This window comes from Tachyglossus aculeatus, chromosome 11 (assembly GCF_015852505.1).
Source record: "Tachyglossus aculeatus isolate mTacAcu1 chromosome 11, mTacAcu1.pri, whole genome shotgun sequence".
Lineage (NCBI taxonomy): Eukaryota > Metazoa > Chordata > Mammalia > Monotremata > Tachyglossidae > Tachyglossus > Tachyglossus aculeatus.
In genome coordinates, this window is record NC_052076.1 from 16,075,746 (window position 1) to 16,081,745 (window position 6,000).

Sequence of the window (6,000 nt, forward strand, 5' to 3'; positions counted from 1 at the left end):
TGTGCAGAGCTCTGTACTAAGCGCTTGGGAAGTACAAGTTGGCAACATATAGAGATGGTCCCTACCCTGGGGTAGATACAAGGTAATCGGGTTGTTCCACATGGGGCTCACAGACTTAGTCCCCATTTTACAGATGAGGTAACTGAGGCACAGAGAAGTCAAGTGACTTTCCCAAAGTCACCCAGCTGACAAGTGGCGGAGCCGGGATTAGAACCCACGACCTCTGACTCCCAAGCCCGGGCTCTTTCCTCTAAGCCACGCTGCTTCTCGGCTTCTCTAACGAGGACATTCTAATAATAAACAACGATAGTAGCAATTGTGGTATTTGTTAAGCTCTTACTTTGTGCCAGGCACTATACTACGCACTGGGGTGGATGCAAGCAAATAGGGTTGGACCCAGTCCCTGTCCCATGTAGGGCTCACAGTCTCAACCCCATTTTGCAGATGAAAGAACTGAGGCCCAGCGAAGTGAAGTGACTTGACCAAGGTCACACGGCAGACAAGTGGCAGGGCAGGGATTAGAACCATGACTTTCTAACTTCCAGCCCCGTTCTGTATCCAAGATGAGGGTGATAGTTGGGGTGGCAGGGGCAGTGTTATCTTAAAAAGAGGAGGTCTCTTTGTCATAAAGTTTAAGAACAACTCTCCCTGTTGTAGTCACGGTTTCCAATGTACAAGCCCCTTCGTTCCTCACTATATAGCCCTCTATCCAAAAAGGTCATTTCCTACCAACGTTTTAGTCAAAAATGTGTTTCAGTAGAATTGAGTTGAGTAATCCTCCTCAACATGCTGGTGAGAAGCAGCGTGGCTCAGTGGAAAGAGCCCGGGCTTTGGAGTCAGTGGGCGTGGGTTCAAATCCCGGCTCCGCCAATTGTCAGCTGTGTGACCTCTGAAAATTCACTTAACTTCTCTGGGCCTCAGTTACCTCATCTGCAAAATGGGGGTTGACTGTGAGCCCCCCGTGGGACAACCTGATCACCTTGTATCCCTCCGGCGCTTAGAACAGTGCTTTGCACATAGTAAGCGCTTAATAAATGCCATCATTAATTAATTAATTAACCTCTCAGCTGCCTTCAGCACTGTGAACCACCCCCTTCTCCTAGAAATGTTAACGAATCTTCGCTTCACTGCCTCTGTCCTCTCCTGCTTCTCCTCTTATCTCTCTTGCCACTCATTCTCAGTCTGCTTTGCGGGCTCCTCCTTTGCCTCCCACCCCTTAACTGTGGGGGTCCCTCAAGGTTCATTCATTCATTCATTCAGTCGTATTTATTGAGCGCTTACTGTGTACTAAGCGCTTGGGAAGTACAAGTTGGCAACATATAGAGACGGTCATTCAATTCTGGCCTCCCTTCTATTCTCCATCTATGCCCACTCCCTTAGAGAACTCACTCTCATGGCACTCTCATGGAGAGGCAGCGTGGCTCCGTGGAAAGAGCCCGGGCTTGGGAGTCAGAGGTCATGGGTTCTAATCCCAGCTCCGCCATGTCAGCTGTGTGACTTTGGGCAAGTCACTTCACTTCTCTATGCCTCAGTTACCTTATCTATAAAATGGGGATTAAGGCTATGAGCCCCACGTGGGACAACCTGATCATCTTGTATCCCCCCCAGCGCTTAGAACAGTGCTTTGCACATAGTAAACACTTAATAAATGCCATCATTATATGGCTTCAACTACCAGCTCTGTGTGGATGATACCCAAATCTACATCTCCAACCCTGATCTCTTTCCCTCTCTCCCGTCTTGCATCTCCTCCTGCCTTCAAGACATCTCTACTTGGTTATCTTCTCGTCACCTCAAATTTAACATGCCTAAAACAGAGCTCTTTATCTTCCAACCCAAACCCTGTCCTCCCCTTGACTTTCCCATCTCTTTAAATGGCACCACCATCCTTCTTGTCTCACAAGCCCATAACTTTGGTGTTCTCCTTGACTCCTCTCTGTCATTCAACAGAGAAGCAGCGTGGCTCAGTGGAAAGAGCCCGGGCTTTGGAGTCAGAGGTCGTGGGTTCAAATCCCGGCTCCACCAATTGTCAGCTGTGTGACTTTGGGCAAGTCACTTCACTTCTCTGGGCCTTAGTTACCTCTTATGTACAATGGAGGTTAAGACTGTGAGCCCCCCGTGGGACAACCTGATCATCTTGTAACCTCCCCAGCACTTAGAACAGTGCTTTGCACATAGTAAGTGCTTAATAAATGCCATTATTATTATTATTCAATCCATCACTAAATCCTGTTGGTCCCACCTTCACAACATCGCTAAAATTTGTCCTTTCCTCTCCATCCAAACTGCTACCATGTTAATACAATCACTCATCCTATCCCACCAGGATTACTGCATCAGCCTCCTTGCTGACCTCCCTGTCTCCTGTCTCTCCCCACTCTAGTCCATACTTCACTCTGCTGCCCAGATCATTTTTCTACAAAGAAGTTCAGGATGTCACCCTGCTTCTCAAAATACTCAAGTGGTTGCCTATCCACCCCTGCATCAAACAAAAACTCCTCACCATTGGCTTTAAAGCACTCCACCACCTTGCCTCCTCCTACCTCACGTCACTTCTCTCCTACAACCCAGCCCACACACTTCATCATCATCATCAATCGTATTTATTGAGCGCTTACTGTGTGCAGAGCACTGTACTAAGCGCTTGGGAAGTACAAGTTGGCAACATATAGAGACAGTCCCTACCCAACAGTGGGGTCACAGTCTAAAAAAAAAAGGCACATCTCCTCCACCTTTCCTCATCTCCCACTCCCTTCTGTGTCTCCCCATCCCAGCCCCATGGCACTTATGTACTTCTCTGCCATTTTATTTATTTGTATCGTTGTCTGTCTCCCCCTGCTCTAGATTGTAAACTCTCTGTGGGCAGGGAATGTGATTGTTGGTTGTTACATTGTACTCTCCCAAGTGCTTAGTACAGTGCTCTGCACACAGTAAGGGGTCAGTAAATAAGATTGATTGATTGAATGAGTGAATAAATGACTTCTTTACATCTGTGTAGCATTTTTATTTTTTTTAAAGCATATTCACATCAACAAAATTGAAACCATCAGGTGTGATCTCCCTAAAACCTCCCCTGCTCCTCTCCAAGTCTACCCTCCCCCTCCACCCTCATCAACTCTCCCTATATTCCCTGTGGTAACTCAAGATAAGATCTCCCTCCTCCTGTCTAAATCTACCTCCTCCGCCTGTTTTTCTCCGCTATCCCTTCATACCTTTTTAAAACACTCTCTTCCTCCCTTCTTCCCTCCTTGACTGCCATCTTCAACAGTTCACTTTCCAAAGGTTTCTTCCCCACATGAAATGTTCATTTCATCGTATTTACTGTGTACAGAACACTTTGATGGAGTGGGGACAGTTAAGAGAGTTGAACTGTTTGTCTTTCAACATGAGTGTGGGTGTCCGGGAGGGCAAACAGTACACAATTCCTCCAAGTGTTCCGGTGCCTCTGTTGGAAACACAGTCCTAGGCTGGACCTACCGTGGAACTGAGAAGGGCTGTCACTCGGGATTTTGTAGGAGAGAGACGGTTCAGCGCTGGGCACTGAGACGACTCCAGGCCCAAAGAAATTCCTGCCAAGCACCACGTTCCTATCCTTTCTTGCTTCTCCCGTGTTCCTCTCAGACCCGCAATCCCAGTTGGAATGGCGCCTCGGCCCTGGCCTCTCCCCTTGTATCAGGGAGAATTGAGGGCACAATCCAAGAGGCCTTCCCTAAGCCCCCCTTTTCTCTTTTCCCACTCCCTTCTGCATCTCCCTGACTTGCTCCCTTTATTCATCCTCCCTCCCAGCCCCACAGCAGTTATGTCCGTATCTGTCTTTTATTTATTTCTATTAATGTCTGTCTCCCCCCATCTAAGCTGTAAGGTCGTTGTGGGCAGGGAGTGTGTCTGTTTATTGTTGTATTGTACTCTCCCAAGCATTTAGTATAGTGTTCTGCACACAGTAAGCACTCAAAAACTACAGTTGAATGAATGAATGAGTAGGCAATCCAGGCTCTCTTCTCCTTGTCTCTGCAGTTTTTCTTTAGTCCGACCAAATGCAAGGACCAAAGGGCATCAGAATCCACTTCATCACGATCCTCTCCTCTGCTCCTCTGCCCTTGACCTTCCCAAAGGCTCAGGGAGTGATGCCCTAATGGGTGGGTGGGGATGACATGGGTAATCTCTGGGTGGGCTGGAGAAGAAGGGGATGGGAGAGAGGAAGGTGTGATTCATTCACTCAATCATATTTATTAAGCGCTTACTGTGTACAGAGCACTGTACTAAGCGCTTGGGAAAGTACAATATTTAAAGCGAAAGAACATGGAAGGGGCTGTTGTTGAAAGGGAAGTATTCTCAAGCCAGAGTTTGTTCCCTGAGGGAAGGGGCCAAGCAATTCACTCATTCATTCATTCGATTAAATTTATTGAGTCTTTACTGTGTGTAGAGCACTGTACTAAGCACTCGGGAGAGTACAATGCAACAATCAACAGTCACATTCCCTGCCCACAGTGAGTTTACAGTCTTGAGGCGGGGAGACAGACATCAGTATAAATAAATAAAATGATAGATATGTACATAAGTGCTGTGGGGCTGGGAGGGGGGAAGAGAAAAGGGAGGAAGTCAGGGCGATGCAGAAGGGAGCGGGAGATGAGGAAAAGTGGGGCTTAGTCTGGGAAGACCTCTTGGAGGAGATGGGCCTTCAATAAGGCTTTGAAGGAAGGAGAGTCATTGTCTGTCGGATTTGAGAACAATGAGGGTGTTCCAGGGCAGAGGCAGGACGCGGGCTAGATATCAGGGGTGAGGCACAGTGAGAAGGTTAGAAAATCATTGTGGTATTTGTTGAGTGATTACTATGTGCCTAACACCAGAGTAGAAACAAGATAATAAGTCAGACACAATCCCTGTTCCACATGGGGCTCACAGTCTAGCGAGCAGGGAGAAAAAGTGTTGCATCCCAGTTTTACAGAGGAGGAAACTAAGGCACCAAGAAGTGAAGCGACCTGCTCAAGATCACACTTGGCTGAGTTAGTATTGGAACCCAGGTCCTCTGAATCCCAGGCCGATGTTCTAGCCATTAGGCCACACTGCTGAGTTGAGCTTGTCTCTCCCGCAAACCGTGCCCTTCCACCCACTGCACAGCAATTATTGCATATTTCTCTGAGCCCGGCTGGGCCTCGACCATAATAATAATTGGGGTATTTATTAATCTGGAATGCCCTTCCTCCTCAAATCTGGCAATTGCTCTTCCCCGCTTTCAAGGCCTTATCAAAGGCACGTCTCCTCCAAGAGGTTTTCCTTGACTAAGCCCCCCTTTCCTCTTATCCCACTCCCTTCTGCATCCCCCTGACTTCCTCCTTCTATTTTTCCCCCCTCCCAGCCCCAAAGTACTTATGTACATATCTGTACTTTATTTATATATATTAATGTCTGCCTCCTTCACCTAGACTGTAAGCTCATTGTGGGCAGAGAATGTGTCCATTTATCGTTGCAGTGTATTCCCCCATGTTCCTAGTACAGTGCTCTGTGCACAGTAAGCGCTCAATAAATATATCTGAATGAAGTCACTTCATTTCTCTGTGTCTCAGTTCCTCCATCAATAAAATGGGGATGAAGATTGTGAATCCCATGGGGGACATTGACTGTTTCAGCCTGACAAGCTTGGAACAGTGCCTGGCATGTAGAAAGCACTTAATATTAATAATAATGGCATTTGTTAAGCACTTACTATGTGTGAAGCACTGTTCTAAGCCCTGGGGAAGGTACAAGGTGATCAGGTTGTCCCATGTGGGGCTCACAATCTTAATCCCCATTTTACAGACAAGGTAACTGAGGCCCGGAGAGGTGAAGTGACTTGTCCAAAGTCACACAGCTTAATAAATACCGTAATAAAAAATATGCATTTCTCAGAAGCGGACCCACCTTGGCACATTCGTAGATAAATCCTGGGTAACCACTGAAGGGCACCGGGCTCAGTGGGGCCGGTGGAGTGTTGGGGGAAAGTGGCAGGACTGTCAATCAATC